General features: G+C 46.7%; 1 long non-coding RNA gene and 2 pseudogenes across 2 annotated transcripts in view; 2 read left to right on the forward strand and 1 right to left on the reverse strand.

The window, feature by feature from the left end:
* The window catches only part of LOC134969202 (uncharacterized), a 59,686-nt gene that overhangs the window by 40,847 nt on the left and 1,287 nt on the right, over positions 1 to 17,552 (forward strand). The gene's annotated exons all lie outside the window — the stretch shown is intronic.
* Positions 7,168 to 7,286, reverse strand: LOC134971013 (5S ribosomal RNA; annotated as a pseudogene).
* LOC134971025 (5S ribosomal RNA) lies at positions 10,404 to 10,522 on the forward strand (annotated as a pseudogene).

Genomic DNA, 17,552 nt, shown 5'->3' on the forward strand with positions numbered 1-17,552 from the left:
TTTGAGCCCCTGATGGCCTTTGAGACGCCTGGGCAGGCGCGGGCTGAGAAGCCGGCTGTCCCATAGCTGTTACGTCATCCAGCCTTTTATGTAAGGAGCTGACACTGTCGGTTAATATCTTCCACCTATCCATCCACTCTGGTGTCGGCCCACAGGGGCGACATCCCATTTATCGGTATCTGCTCCGCCTCCACATAAGCCTCCTCATCAAACATGTCGACACAGCCGTACCGACACACCGCACACACACAGGAAATGCTCTGACTGAGGACAGGACCCCACACAGCCCTTTGGGGAGACAGAGAGAGAGTATGCCAGCACACACCAGAGCGCTATATAATGTAGGGATAAACACTATCACTGAGTGAATTTTCCCCAATAGCTGCTTGTATAAACAATATTGCGCTTAAAGTTAGTGCCCCCCCTCTCTTTTTAACCCTTTGAGCCTGAAAACTACAGGGGAGAGCCTGGGGAGCTGTCTTCCAGCTACACTGTGAAGAGAAAATGGCGCCAGTGTGCCGAGGGAGATAGCTCCGCCCCTTTTTCGCGGACTTTTCTCCCGCTTTTTTATGGATTCTGGCAGGGGTAATTATCACATATATAGCCTCTGGGGCTATATATTGTGATTATTTTGCCAGCCAAGGTGTTATTGCTGCTCAGGGCGCCCCCCCCCCCCCCAGCGCCCTGCACCCTCAGTGACCGGAGTGTGAAATGTGTATGAGGAGCAATGGCGCACAGCTGCAGTGCTGTGCGCTACCTTGGTGAAGACTGAAGTCTTCTGCCGCCGATTTTCTGGACCATCTTCATGCTTCTGGCTCTGTAAGGGGGACGGCGGCGCGGCTCCGGGAACGAACACCAAGGACGGGTCCTGCGGTCGATCCCTCTGGAGCTAATGGTGTCCAGTAGCCTAAGAAGCCCAAGCTAGCTGCAAGCAGGTAGGTTCGCTTCTTCTCCCCTTAGTCCCTCATTGCAGTGAGCCTGTTGCCAGCAGGTCTCACTGTAAAATAAAAAACCTAACATATACTTTCTTTCTAGGAGCTCAGGAGAGCCCCTAGTGTGCATCCAGCTCGGCCGGGCACAGAAATCTAACTGAGGTCTGGAGGAGGGGCATAGAGGGAGGAGCCAGTGCACACCAGATAGTACCTAATCTTTCTTTTAGAGTGCCCAGTCTCCTGCGGAGCCCGTCTATTCCCCCATGGTCCTTACGGAGTTCCCAGCATCCACTAGGACGTCAGAGAAAATCTATTTCTCGTAGTCAGTAGTGGATGCTGGGACTCCGTAAGGACCATGGGGATTAGCAGCTCCGCAGGAGACTGGGCACAACTAAAGAAAGCTTTAGGACTACCTGGTGTGCACTGGTTCCTCCCACTAAGACCCTCCTCCAGACCTCAGTTAGGATACTGTGCCCGGAAGAGCTGACACAATAAGGAAGGATTTTGAATCCCGGGTAAGACTCATACCAGCCACACCAATCACACCGTATAACTCGTGATACTATACCCAGTTAACAGTATGATAACAACTGAGCCTCTCAACAGATGGCTCAACAATAACCCTTTAGTTAGCAATAACTATATACAAGTATTGCAGACAATCCGCACTTGGGATGGGCGCCCAGCATCCACTACGGACTACGAGAAATAGATTTACCGGTGAGTAAAATCTTATTTTCTCTAACGTCCTAAGTGGATGCTGGGACTCCGTAAGGACCATGGGGATTATACCAAAGCTCCCAAACGGGCGGGAGAGTGCGGATGACTCTGCAGCACCGAATGAGCAAACTCTAGGTCCTCCTCAGCCAGGGTATCAAACTTGTAGACTCTTGCAAGAGTGTTTTAACCCGACCAAGTAACAGCTCGGCAAATTTGTAAAGCCGAGACCCCTCGGGCAGCCGCCCAAGAAGAGCCCACTTTCCTCGTGGAATGGGCTTTTACAGATTTAGGGTGCGGCAGTCCAGCCGCAGAATGTGCAAGTTGAATCGTGCTACAGATCCAGCGAGCAATAGTCCGCTTAGAAGCAGGAGCACCCAGCTTGTTGGGTGCATACAGGATAAATAGCGAGTCAGTTTTCCTGACTCCAGCCGTCCTGGAAACATACTTTTCAGGGCCCTGACTACGTCCAGAAAACTTGGAATCCTCCAAGTCCCAAGTAGCCGCAGGCACCATAATAGGTTGGTTCACATGAAAAACTGATACCACCTTAGGAAGGAATTGGGAACGAGTCCTCAATTCCGCCTTATCCATATAAAATACAGATAAGGGCATTTGTATGACAAAGCCGCCAATTCTGATACACGCCTGGCCGACGCCACGGCCCACAGCATGACCATTTTCCACGTGAGGTATTGTAGCTCCACGGATTTAAGTGGCTCAACTCAATGCGACTTCAGGAAATCCAACACTACGTTGAGATCCCACGGTGCCACTGGAGGCACAAACGGGGGTTGACTATGCAGCACTCCCTTAACAAAAGTCTGAACTTCAGGCAGTGAAGCCAGTCCTATTTTGGAAGAAAATCGATAGAGCCGAAATCTGGACCTTAATGGAACCCAATTTTAGGCCCATAGTCACCTCTGACTTGTAGGAAGTGCAGAAAGCGACCTAGCTGAAATTCCTCCTTTGGGGCCTTACTGGCCTCACAGCACGCAACATATTTCCGCCATATGCGGTGATAATGGTTTGCGTTCACTTCTTTCCTAGCTTTAAATAGCGTAGGGATAACTTCCTCCGGAATGTCCTTTTCCTTCAGGATCCGGCGTTCAACCGCCATGCCATCAAACGCAGCCGCGGTACGTCTTGGAACAGACAGGCCCCCTGCTGCAGCAGGTCCTGTCTAAGCGGCAGAGGCCATGGGTCCTCTGAGATCATTTCTTGGAGTTCTGGGTACCAAGCTCTTCTTGGCCACCCGGAACAATGAGTATAGTTCTTACTCCTCTCCTTCTTATTATTCTCATTACCCTGGGTATGAGAGGCAGAGAAGGGAACACATACACCGACTGGTACACCCACGGTGTTACCAGAGCGTCCACAGCTATCGCCTGAGGGTCCCTTGACCTGGCGCAATATCTTTGTAGCTTTTTGTTGAGGCGGGACGCCATCCTGTCCACCTGTGGCCTTTCCCCACGGTGTACAATCATTTGGAAGACTTCTGGATGAAGTCCCCACTCTCTCGGGTGGAGGTCGTGTCTGCTGAGAAAGTCTGCTTCTCAGTTGTCCACTCCGGGAATGAACACTGCTAACAGTGCTAACACATGATTTTCCGCCCATCGGAGAATCCTTGTGGCTTCTGCCATCGCCATCCTGCTTCTTGTGCCGCCCTGTCGGTTTACATGAGCGACCGCCGTGATGTTGTCTGACTGGATCAGCACCGGCCGGTGTTGAAGCAGGGGTCTAGCCTGACTTAGGGCATTGTAAATGGCCCAAAGTTCCAGAACATTTATGTGTGGGGAAGTCTCCTGACTTTTCCATAGGCCTTGGAAGTTTCTTCCCTGTGTGACTGCCCCCCAGCCTTGAAGGCTGGCATCCGTGGTCACCAGGACCCAGTCCTGTATGCCGAATCTGCGGCCCCCTAGAAGATGTGCAGTCACCACCACAGCGACACCCTGGCCCTTAGAGACAGGGTTATCCGCCGATGCATCTGAGAATGCGACCCGGACCACCTGTCCAACAGATCCCACTGGAAGATCCTTGCATGGGACTTGGCGAATGGAAATTCTTCGTAAGAAGCGACCATCTTTCCCAAGGCTCGCGTGCATAGATGCACCGATACCTGTATTTGTATTAGGAGGTCTCCGTCTAGAGACGCCAACTCCTTGGACTTCTCCTCCGGGAGAAACCCTTTTTATCCTGTTCTGTGTCCAGAACCATACCCAGGAACAGTAGACGCGTCGTAGGAACCAGCTGTGACTTTGGAATATTCAGAATCCAGCCGTGCTGTTGTAGCACTTCCCGAGATAGTGCTACTCCGACGAACAACTGCTCCCTGGACCTCGCCTTTATAAGGAGATCGTCCAAGTACGGGATAAGTACTTCGGCCATTACCTTGGTAAATACCCTCGGTGCCGGGGACAGACCAACGGCAACGTCTGGAATTGGTAATGACAATCCTGTACCACAATTTTGAGGTACACCTGGTGACGAGGGTAAATAGGGACATGCAGGTAAGTATCCTTGATGTCCAGTGATACCCTGAAAATTTCCAGGCTTGCAATAATCGCCCTGAGCGATTCCATTTTGAACTTGAACCTTCGTATATAAGTGTTCAAGGATTTCAATTTTTTTAGAATGTGTCTCACCGAACCGTCTGGTTTCGGTACCACAACATTTTGGAATAGTAACCCCGGCCTTGTTGAAAGAGGGGTACCTTGATTTCACCTGCTAGAAGTACAGCTTGTGAATTGACGCCAGTACTACCTTTCTCCGAGGGCAGCAGGCAAGGCTGATGTGAGGCAACGGCGAGGGGGAGTCGTCTCGAACTCCAGCCTGTATCCCTGTGATACTACTTGCAGAACCTAGGGATCCACCTGTGGGCAAGCCCACTGATCCCTGCAGTTCCCGAGACGCACCCCCACCGCACCTGTCTCCAGGTGGACTCAGAGGAAGCGAGGGAAGATATTTGATCCTGGAACTGGCTGACTGGTGCAGCTTTTTCCTTCTTCCCCCGTCTCTGTGCAGAAAGGAAGCGCCTTTGACCCGCTTGCTTTTCTGAAGCCGAAAGGACTGTACCTGAAAATACGGTGCTTTCTTTAGGCTTTTGTGAGGAAACCTGAGGTAAAATTTTTTCTTCCCAGCTGTTGCTGTGGATACGAGGTCCCAGAGACCATCCCCAAACAATTCCTCACCCTTATAAGGCAGAATCTCCATGTGCCTTTTAAATGCAGCATCACCTGTCCACTGCCGGGTTTCTACTACCCTCCTGGCAGAATGGACATTGCATTAATTCTGGATGCCAGCCGGCAAATATCCCTCTGTGCATCCTTTATATATAAGACAACGTCTTAAATATGCTCAATGTTAGCAAATATTATTATCCCTGTCTTAGCGTATTAATATTATCTGACAGGGTGTCAGACCACGCTGCAGCAGCACTATTTATGCTGAGGCAAATGCAGGTTTCAGTATATAACCTGAGTGTGTAAATACAGACTTCAGGATCGCCTTCTGCTTTTTATCAGCAGGTTCCTTCAAGGTGGCCGTATCCTAAGACGGCAGTGCCACCTTTTGACAAACGTGTGAGCGCCTTATCCACCCTAAGGGATATCTCCCAACGTGACCTATCCTCTGGCGGGAAAGGGTACGCCATCAGTAACTTTTTAGAAATTACCAGTTTCTTATCGGGGGAAATCACGCTTCTTTACACACTTCATTCATTCATCTGATGGGGGAACAAAACAGTGGCTGTTTTTTCTCCCCAAAAATAAAACCCCTTTTATGTGGTACTTGGGTTCATGTCAGAAAATGCGTAACACATTTTTCATTGCCGAGATCATGTAACGGATGTTCCTAGTGGATTGTGTATATGTCTCAACCTCGTCGACACTGGAGTCAGACTCTGTGTCGACATCTGTGTCTGCCATCTGAGGTAACGGGTGTTGTTTGAGCCCCTGATGGCCTTTGAGACGCCTGGGCAGACGCGGGCTGAGAAGCCGGCTGTCCCACAGCTGTTACGTCATCCAGCCTTTTATGTAAGGAGTTGACACTGTCGGTTAATACCTTCCACCTATCCATCCACTCTGGTGTCGGCGACATCACATTTATCGGCCTCTGCTCCGCCTCCACGTAACCTTCCTCATCCAACATGTCGACACAGCCGTACCGACACACCGCACACACACAGGGAATGCTCTGACTGAGGACAGGACCCCACAAAGTCCTTTGGGGAGACCGAGAGAGAGTATGCCAGCACACACCAGAGCGCTATATAATGCAGGGATTAACACTATAACTGAGTGATTTTTCCCCAAATAGCTGCTTGTATACATATATTGCGCCTAAATTTAGTGCCCGCCCTCTCTTTTTAACCCTTTGAGCCTGAAAACTACAGGGGAGAGCCTGGGGAGCTGTCTTCCAGCTGCACTGTGAAGAGAAAACTGCGCCAGTGTGCTGAGGGAGAAGCCCCGCCCCCTTTTCGGCGGACTTTCTCCCGCTTTTTCTGTGATACTGGCAGGGGTAATTTTACATCTATATAGCCTCTGTGACTAAATATGATGTATATTTTGCCAGCCAAGGTGTTATTTATTGCCCTCAGGGCCCCCCCCCCAGCGCCCTGCACCCATCAGTGACCGAAGTGCGAGGTGTACATGAGGAGCAATGGCGCACAGCTGCAGTGCTGTGCGCTACCTTGGTGAAGACCGAAGTCTTCTGCCGCCGATTTTCCGAACCTTCTTTGTGCTTCTGGCTCTGTAAGGGGGACGGCGGCGCGGCTCCGGGAACGAACACCAAGGTCGGGTCCTGCGGTCAATCCCTCTGGAGCTAATGGTGTCCAGTAGCCTAAGAAGCCCAAACTACCACCTGTTAGGTAGGTTCGCTTCTTCTCCCCTTAGTCCCTCGCTGCAGTGAGTCTGTTGCCAGCAGATCTCACTGAAAATAAAAAACCTAAATATACTTTCTTTCTAGGTACTCAGGAGAGCCCCTAGTGTGCATCCAGCTCGGCCGGGCACAAGAATCTAACTGAGGTCTGGAGGAGGGTCTTAGTGGGAGGAGCCAGTGCACACCAGGTAGTCCTAAAGCTTTCTTTAGTTGTGCCCAGTCTCCTGCGGAGCCGCTAATCCCCATGGTCCTTACGGAGTCCCAGCATCCACTTCGGACGTTAGAGAAAAATGAATATTTAAAGAATTTAAAAAGGGGGATATTATATGAAAAATATGTCTAGAAAATTGTATAGAAATGAATAGGTCAATATAGATTAACATATTCTTGTGAATATATATATCATATACAAACATGAGCTTGCGAATATATATATATATATCATATACAAACATAAGATTTAAAGTTTCTAAATAAATAGTACTTTTAAAGTGAAGGTGCCATGCTGATTACAATTATTAATCCAGTAATATAGTGATTATGACCATCTATTACTGTGCCACCTAAGGTCTATGCAGTGTATTAGTGCATATATACCTTGTCTAGGACATAAAGACCGCTCATTTGGTATTTCGGGTTTCGTTTACAGTACCTGATCTTCCCAGGTGGTCTCCCTTGCTGGTACTGATCAGGCCCAACACTGCTTCGCTTCCAAGTTCGGTCGAGATTGGGCCTTTCCAGTGTGGTTTGACTGTAGAGAAGTTCTTTAACCGTGCTTATATCGTCCTATAATGTTTTAAAATATAGACTGTAATATGGTGATTTATTAACCGAGCCTGTGTCTTAGGGTGGTAGTAAATTATGATAGACTGAAATATGGTGATTAATTAACCGTAACTGTGTCTTAGGGTGTGGTGTTGTGATACGGGATAGAATCATTAGTGGGGAGTGAGTGGTGAAGAAAGTGGGGTAAGGGAATTAGGATGGGGTAGGTAATACTGTACATTCTCCATTACACTATTTCTTCATAAAAACGGAGCAATTTCGTAGTTTTCATTAAATCCCCTCGGGTGCAGTGTCTAACTGGAAAATCCAGAACATCTCTCTTCGTGAAAGTTTATTGGCTAAATCGCCGCCTCTTTCACCTAATTTCACCAATTCAATGGCTTTAAAGGTGAGAGATTCCGGATTGGACTTGTGTATAAGGTTGAAGTGTTTCGATACAGCATGAGATTCCACCTTGTTTTTTATGTTTCGGATATGTTCTTGTATCCTCATTTGTAAGGGTCTTTTAGTTTTTCCAACATACTGTTTTCCACAATCGCATTCCAGTAAGTAGATAACAGATTGAGTGTTGCAGTTAATAAAGTCTTTAATTTTGTATTCCTTCTTTCTTTCTGAATCCGTAAATGTCCTCCTAACCGGATGTAGGAACTTGCATATATTGCATCTACCACATTTATGTGACCCTGTGCATTTAGGAAATGACAGACTCTCCTCTTGTTTATTAGGTAACATACTTGGGGCCAAAGGCCCTCATTCCGAGTTGATCGCTCGCAAGGCGAATTTAGCAGAGTTGCTCACGCTAAGCCTACGCCTACTGGGAGTGTATCTTAGCTTCTTAAAATTGCGACCGATGTATTCGCAATATTGCGATTACAAACTACTTAGCAGTTTCAGAGTAGCTTCAGACTTACTCGGCATCTGCGATCAGTTCAGTGCTTGTCGTTCCTGTTTTGACGTCACAAACACACCCAGCGTTCGCCCAGACACTCCCCCGTTTCCCCGGCCACTCCTGCGTTTTTTCCGGAAACGGTAGCGTTTTTTCCCGCACGCCCATAAAACGGCCTGTTTCCGCCCAGTAACACCCATTTCCTGTCAATCACATTACGATCGCCGGAGCGAAGAAAAAGCCGTGAGTAAAAATACTATCTCCATTGTAAAATTACTTGGCGCAGTCGCAGTGCGAATATTGCGCATGCGTACTAAGCGGAATTTCACTGCGATGCGATGAAAAATACAGAGCGAACGACTTGGAATGAGGGCCAAAATGTCTTTTAAGTTTCGCGATTTTCTAAAAATGATTTCAGGACGCGGGGGTAAGAGTTCCTTGAGAATTGGGTCCATTAATAAAATTCCCCAGTGGTCATTGAGTGAATTTCTGATGGACGCCTCGTGCCGATTGTATGTTGTAATGAACGCCGTGCAGTCTTTCTTCTTATTTTCTCTCCGTTTGTACTCCAGGAGTTTTGATCTTTCCAAGGCTTTAGCTTTACTCATGGCTTCTTCTAAAATTGAGTCTGGATATGCTTTTTCTTTGAATCGGTTGCTATATAATTTCAGTTGTTCGTCACATTCTACCTGGTTGCTGCAGTTCCTTTTGATTCTATTGAATTGAGAAAAGGGGATATTGTTTTTCCAGCGCTTGAAGTGGTTGCTTCTATAGTGGAGGTAACTATTTGTATCAACTTGTTTTACAAAGTTCTTGGTTGCAATAGAGCCGTTCTCCCCCGTCAGGACCAGATCCAAAAATTCTATTGATTTTTTGTTTATGTTGGATGTGAATGCAAGATTCATCACATCCAACATAAACAAAAAAAAAATCAATAGAATTTTTGGATCTGGTCTTGACGGGGGAGAACGGCTCTATTGCAACCAAGAACTTTGTAAAACAAGTTGATACAAATAGTCACCTCCACTATAGAAGCAACCACTTAAAGCGCTGGAAAAACAATATCCCCTTTTCTCAATTCAATAGAATCAAAAGGAACTGCAGCAACCAGGTAGAATGTGACGAACAACTGAAATTATATAGCAACCGATTCAAAAAAAAAAAAAAAAAAAAGCATATCCAGACTCAATTTTAGAAGAAGCCATGAGTAAAGCTAAAGCCTTGGAAAGATCAAAACTCCTGGAGTACAAACAGAGAAAATAAGAAGAAAGACTGCACGGCGTTCATTACAACATACAATCAGCACGAGGCGTCCATCAGAAATTCACTCAATGACCACTGGGGAATTTTATTAATGGACCCAATTCTCAAGGAACTCTTACCCCCACGTCCTGAAATCATTTTTAGAAAATCGCGAAACTTAAAAGACATTTTGGCCCCAAGTATGTTACCTAATAAACAAGAGGAGAGTCTGTCATTTCCTAAATGCACAGGGTCACATAAATGTGGTAGATGCAATATATGCAAGTTCCTACATCCGGTTAGGAGGACATTTACGGATTCAGAAAGAAAGAAGGAATACAAAATTAAAGACTTTATTAACTGCAACACTCAATCTGTAATCTACTTACTGGAATGCGATTGTGGAAAACAGTATGTTGGAAAAACTAAAAGACCCTTATAAATGAGGATACAAGAACATATCCGAAACATAAAAAACAAGGTGGAATCTCATGCTGTATCGAAACACTTCAACCTTATACACAAGTCCAATCCGGAATCTCTCACCTTTAAAGCCATTGAATTGGTGAAATTAGGAGAAAGAGGCGGCGATTTAGCCAATAAACTTTCACGAAGAGAGATGTTCTGGATTTTCCAGTTACAGACACTGCACCCGAGGGGATTTAATGAAAACTACGAAATTGCTCCGTTTTTATGAAGAAATCCTGTAATGGAGAATGTACAGTATTACCTACCCCATCCTAATTCCCTTACCCACTTTCTTCACCACTAACTCCTCACTAATGATTCTATCCCGTATTACAACACCACACCCTAAGACACAGTTACGGTTAATTAATCACCATATTTCAGTCTATCATAATTTACTACCACCCTAAGACACAGGCTCGGTTAATAAATCACCATATTACAGTCTATATTTTAATACATTAGAGGACGATATAGGCACGGTTAAAGAACTTCTCTACAGTCAAACCACACTGGAAAGGCCCAATCTCGACCGAACTTGGAAGCGAAGCAGTGTTGGGCCTGATCAGTACCAGCAAGGGAGACCACCTGGGAAGATCAGGTACTGTAAACGAAACCCAAAATACCAAATGAACGGTCTCTATGTCCTAGACAAGGTATATATGCACGAATACACTGCATAGACCTTAGGTGGCACAGTAATAGATGGTCATAATCACTATATTACTGGATTAATAATCGTAATCAGCATGGCACCTTCACTTTAAAAGTACTATTTATTTAGAAACTTTAAATCTCATGTTGGTATATGATATATATTCACAAGCTCATGTTTGTATATGATATATATATTCACAAGAATATGTTTATCTATATTGACCTATTCATTTCTATACAATTATTTTCTAGACATATTTTTCATATAATATCCCCCTTTTTAAATTCTTTAAATATTCATTTTTTTCCTTTTTAATTATACAGGTTGAGTATCCCATATCCAAATATTCCGAAATATGGAATATTCCGAAATACGGAATTTTTTGAGTGAGACTGAGATAATGAAACCTTTGTTTTCTGTTGGCTCAAAGTACACAAACTTTGTTTAACACACAATGGTATTAAAAATATTGTATTAAATGACCTTCAGGCTGTGTGTATAAGGTGTACATGAAACATAATAAGAATTTACTTACCGATAATTCTATTTCTCATAGTCCGTAGTGGATGCTGGGGACTCCGAAAGGACCATGGGGAATAGCGGCTCCGCAGGAGACTGGGCACAAAGTAAAAGCTTTAGGACTAGCTGGTGTGCACTGGCTCCTCCCCCTATGACCCTCCTCCAAGCCTCAGTTAGGATACTGTGCCCGGACGAGCGTACACAATAAGGAAGGATTTTGAATCCCGGGTAAGACTCATTACCAGCCACACCAATCACACCGTACAACTTGTGATCTGAACCCAGTTAACAGCATGATAACAGAAGGAGCCTCTGAAAAGATGGCTCACAACAATAACACAATTTTTGTAACAATAACTATGTACAAGTAATGCAGACAATCCGCACTTGGGATGGGCGCCCAGCATCCACTACGGACTATGAGAAATAGAATTATCGGTAAGTAAATTCTTATTTTCTCTAACGTCCTAGTGGATGCTGGGGACTCCGAAAGGACCATGGGGATTATACCAAAGCTCCCAAACGGGCGGGAGAGTGCGGATGACTCTGCAGCACCGAATGAGAGAACTCCAGGTCCTCCTCAGCCAGGGTATCAAATTTGTAGAATTTAGCAAACGTGTTTGCCCCTGACCAAGTAGCTGCTCGGCAAAGTTGTAAAGCCGAGACCCCTCGGGCAGCCGCCCAAGATGAGCCCACTTTCCGTGTGGAATGGGCTTTTACAGATTTTGGCTGTGGCAGGCCTGCCACAGAATGTGCAAGCTGAATTGTACTGCAAATCCAACGAGCAATCGTCTGCTCAGAAGCAGGAGCACCCAGCTTGTTGGGTGCATACAGGATAAACAGCGAGTCAGATTTTCTGACTCCAGCCGTCCTGGAAACATATTTTCAGGGCCCTGACTACGTCCAGCAACTTGGAATCCTCCAAGTCCCTAGTAGCCGCAGGCACCACAATAGGTTGGTTTAAGTGAAATGCTGAAAACACCTTAGGGAGAAATTGAGGACGAGTCCTCAATTCCGCCCTGTCCGAATGGAAAATCAGATAAGGGCTTTTACAGGATAAAGCCGCCAATTCTGACACGCGCCTGGCCCAGGCCAGGGCCAACAGCATGACCACTTTCCATGTGAGATATTTTAACTCCACAGATTTAAGTGGTTCAAACCAATGTGACTTTTGGAATAAAAAAAAAAAACTACATTGAGATCCCAAGTGCCACTGGAGGCACAAAAGGAGGCTGTATATGCAGTACCCCTTTTACAAACGTCTGAACTTCAGGGACTGAAGCTAGTTCTTTTTGGAAGAAAATTGACAGGGCCGAAATTTGAACCTTAATGGACCCCAATTTCAGGCCCATAGACACTCCTGTTTGCAGGAAATGTAGGAATCGACCCAGTCGAATTTCCACCGTCGGGCCTTACTGGCCTCGCACCACTCAACATATTTTCGCCAATTGCGGTGATAATGTTTTTGCGGTTACATCCTTCCTGGCTTTGATCAGGATAGGGATGACTTCATCCGGAATGCCCTTTTTCCTTCAGGATCCGGCGTTCAACCGCCATGCCGTCAAACGCAGCCGCGGTAAGTCTTGGAACAGACAGGGTCCTTGCTGGAGCAGGTCCCTTCTTAGAGGTAGAGGCCACGGATCCTCCGTGAGCATCTCTTGAAGTTCCGGTTACGAAGTCCTTCTTGGCCAATCCGGAGTCACGAATATAGTGCTTACTCCTCACCATCTTATCAATCTCAGTACCTTGGGTATGAGAGGCAGAGGAGGAAACCCATACCCTGACTGGTACACCCACGGTGTTACCAGAGCGTCTACAGCTATTGCCTGAGGGTCCCTGGACCTGGCGCAATACCTGTCGAGTTTTTCCCAACGGTTTATAATCCTGTGGAAGACTTCTGGGTGAAGTCCCCACTCTCCCCGGGTGGAGGTCGTGCTGAGGAAGTCTGCTTCCCAGTTGTCCACTCCCGGAATGAATACTGCTGACAGTGCTATCCCATGATTTTCCGCCCAGCGAAGAATCCTTGCAGCTTCTGTCATTGCCCTTCTGCTTCTTGTGCCACCCTGTCTGTTTACGTGGGTGACTGCCGTGATGTTGTCCGACTGGATCAACACCGGCTGTCCTTGAAGCAAAGGTCTTGCTAAGCTTAGAGCATTGTAAATGTCCCTTAGCTTCAGGATATTTATGTGAAGTGATGTCTCCAGGCTTGACCATAAGTCCTGGATATTCCTTCCCTGTGTGACTGCTCCCCAGCCTCGCAGGCTGGCATCCGTGGTTACCAGGACCCAGTCCTGAATGCCGAATCTGCGGCCCTCTAGAAGATGAGCACTCTGCAACCACCACAGGAGGGACACCCTTGTCCTTGGTGACAGGGTTATCCGCTGATGCATCTGAAGATGCGACCCGGACCATTTGTCCAGCAGGTCCCACTGGAAAGTTCTTGCGTGGAATCTGCCAAATGGGATTGCTTCGTAGGAAGCCCCCATTTTACCCAGAACCCTTGTGCATTGATGCACTGAGACTTGGCTCGGTTTGAGGAGGTTCCTGACTAGCTCGGATAACTCCCTGGCTTTCTCCTCCGGGAGAAACACCTTTTTCTGGACTGTGTCCAGGATCATCCCTAGGAACAGAAGACACGTCGACGGAACCAGCTGCGATTTTGGAATATTGAGAATCCAATCGTGCTGCCGCAACACTATCTGAGATAGTGCTACACCGACCTCTAACTGTTCCCTGGATCTTACCCTTATCAGGGAATCGTCCAAGTAAGGGATAACTAAAATTCCCTTCCTTCGAAGGAACATCATCATTTCGGCCATTACCTTGGTAAAGACCCGGGGTGCCGTGGACCATCCCTACGGCAGCGTCTGAACTGATAGTGACAGTTCTGTACCATAAACCTGAGGTACCCTTGGTGAGAAGGGTAAATTTTGACATGAAGGTAAGCATCCTTGATGTCCCGAGACATCATGTAGTCCCCTTCTTCCAGGTTCGCAATCACTGCTCTGAGTGACTCAATCTTGAATTTGAACCTCTGTATGTAAGTGTTCAAAGATTTTAGAATCGGTCTCACCGAGCCGTCTGGCTTCGGTACCACAATAGTGTGGAATAATACCCCGTTCCCTGTTGCAGGAGGGGTACCTTGATTATCACCTGCTGGGAATACAGCTTGTGAATGGCTTCCAAAACTGCCTCCCTGTCAGAGGGAGACGTCGGTAAAGTCGACTTTTGGAAACTGTGAGGGGGAGACGTCTCGAATTCCAATATGTACCCCTGAGATATTACCTGAAGGATCCAGGGGGTCTACTTGCGAGTGAGCCCACTGCGCACTGAAATTCATTGAGAACGGGCCCCCACCGTGCCTGAGCTTGTAAAGCCCTAGCGTCATACTGAGGGCTTGGCAGAGGCTGGAAAGGGTTTCTGTTCCTGGGAACTGGCTGATCTCTGCAGCCTTTTTCCTCTCCCTCTGTCACGAGCAGAAAAGAGGAACCTTTTGTCCGCTTGCCAACAAAGGACTGCGCCTGATAATACGGCGTCTTATTTTGAGAGGCGACCTGGGGTACAAACGTGGATTTCCCAGCTGTTGCCGTGGCCACCAGGTCTAAAAGACCGACCCCAAATGTCCCCTTTCAAAGGCAATACTTCCAAATGACGTTTGGAATCCGCATCACCTGACCATTTTACTGGTAGAATTGGACAACGCACTTATACTTGATGCCAGTCGGCAATTATTCCGCTGTGCATCATGCATATATAGAAATGCATCTTTTAAATGCTCTATAGGCAATAATATACTATCCTTATCTAGGATATCAATATTTCCAGTCAGGGAATCCGACCATGCCAACCCAGCACTGCACCTCCAGGCTGAGGCGATAGCTGGTCGCAGTAGAACACCAGTATGTGTGTAAATACCTTTTTTTGGATACCCTCCTGCTTTCTATCAGCAGGATCCTTAAGGGCGGCCATCTCATGAGAGGGTAGAGCCCTTGTTCTTACAAGCGTGTGAGCGCCTTATCCCCCCTAGGGGGTGTTTCCCAATGCATCCTAACCTCTGGCGGGAAAGGGTATGCAGCCAATACTTTTTAAGAAATTATTAATTGTTATCGGGGGGAAACCCACGCATCATCACACATTTTATTTCTCAGATTCAGGAAAACTACAGGTAGTTTTTCCCTCACCGAACATAATACCCCTTTTTTTGGTGGTACTCGTATTATCAGAAATGTATAAAACATTTTCCATTGTCTCAATCATGTAACGTGTGGCCCTACTGGGAATCACGGTTGTCTCTTCACCGTCGACACAGGAGTCAGTATCCGTGTCGGCGTCTGTATCTGCCTGACGGCCTATGAGACGTCTGGACAGGCACAAGCTGAGTAGCCGGCTGTCTCATGTCAACCACTGTTTTTTTATATAGAGCTGACACGGTCACGTAATTTTCAACAGTACATCCACTCAGGTGTCGACCCCCTAGGGGGTGACATCACTGTTACAGACACTCTGCTCCGCCTCCACATCATTTTCCTCCTCATACATGTCGACACACGTACCGACACCCAGCACACACACAGGGAATGCTCTGATAGAGGACAGGACCCACTTAGCCCTTTGGGGAGACAGAGGGAGAGTTTGCCAGCACACACCAGAGCGCTATATATGTATAGGGACAACCTTACAATAAGTGTCTATCCCTTATAGCTGCTTATATCTGTTATTTTGCCAAATAAGTGCCCCCCTCTCTTTTTTACCCTGTTTCTGTAGTTGCAGGATGCAGGGGAGATTCTGGGAGCCTTCCTACCAGCGGAGCGGTGTGGGAAAAATGGCGCTGTGGAGATAGGCCCCGCCCCCTTCACGGCAGGCTCTTCTCCCGCTTTTTACTGGAAAACTGGCAGAGGTTAAATACATCCATATAGCCCAGGAGCTATATGTGATGTATTTTTCGCCAACTAAGGTAAATTCATTGCTTCCCAGGACGCCCCCCCCCCAGCATCCTGCACCCTCAGTGACCGGAGTGTGAAGTGTGCTGAGAGCAATGGCGCACAGCTGCAGTGCTGTGCGCTACCTTATGAAGACAGGAAAGTCTTCTGCCGCCGATTTATGGACCTCTTCTTGCTTCAGCATCTGTAAGGGGGCCGGCGGCGCGGCTCCGGGACCCATCCATGGCTGGGCCTGTGATCGTCCCTCTGGAGCTAATGTCCAGTAGCCTAAGAAACCCAATCCACTCTGCACGCAGGTGAGTTCGTTTCTCTCCCCTAAGTCCCTCGATGCAGTGAGCCTGTTGCCAGCAGGTCTCACTGAAAATAAAAAACCTATTTAAACTTTTACTCTAAGCAGCTCAGGAGAGCCACCTAGATTGCACCCTTCTCGTTCGGGCACAAAATCTAACTGAGGCTTGGAGGAGGGTCATAGGGGGAGGAGCCAGTGCACACCAGCTAGTCCTAAAGCTTTTACTTTGTGCCCAGTCTCCTGCGGAGCCGCTATTCCCCATGGTCCTTTCGGAGTCCCCAGCATCCACTAGGACGTTAGAGAAAAATAAATTGTGTGAATGTACACACACTTTGTTTAATGCAAAGTTATTAAAAATATTGGCTAAAATGACCTTCAGGCTGTGTGTATAAGGTGTATATGAAACAAATGCATTCTGTGCTTAGACTTGGGTCCAATCACTGCGATACCTTATTATGGTATGCAATTATTCCAAAATACGGAATAATCCGATATCCAAAATACTTCTGGTCCCAAGCATTTTGGATAAGGGATACTCAACCTGTATACATAGTTAGGATATATGCTCTAACTGAATTCATATTACCTTTATATATACCCATTCTGACCCAATGTACTAAGAATGACACTAACAACCGTTTGTTTACAAAAGATTAAATCGAGTTCTCTTTCCTCAATCTCCATGTAAACCACATGTGAACAATGAAATATGTCCCATTTTATGGTCACCACAAGCTACAACAAAATGGCCGCCGCTATAAACTGCATAGGGATATCTAACGTAAAATGGCCGCCGCAGCAGAGAATGAAACTGTTGGGAAACTTTGAGCTCCAATGAAAACACCAGTCAACAGCGCACACATGCGCAGTACCGATACGGAAGTGACGCGCCTGAGACTCAGATACCGGAAGTGTGGCGGAAATGCCACGAATATACATATAATGGACTTTTAAAGTGGTTACTTACACTTTTTCTTATATAAAACCACTCGTTTTTCCTATCTATATGTATAGCATATGCCCAAAGAGGGAAGAAGTTATAATTTAAGAGAATTCAGTAACTTAGCATTAAGACTTTTTTTAAATAGCAGGAAGTGATGTCATAATTGAGTTATGAGTAGTACCAGTATAAATGTAAGCCCCGTCTCAGTCTGCCTTTACCCCTTGATGAAGTGTGTGACGAAACGCGTTGGGCATCTAAGTGACCTCTGACTCAGACAAGCACTTTAATATCTTT

This window comes from Pseudophryne corroboree, chromosome 11 (assembly GCF_028390025.1).
Source record: "Pseudophryne corroboree isolate aPseCor3 chromosome 11, aPseCor3.hap2, whole genome shotgun sequence".
Taxonomy (NCBI): domain Eukaryota; kingdom Metazoa; phylum Chordata; class Amphibia; order Anura; family Myobatrachidae; genus Pseudophryne; species Pseudophryne corroboree.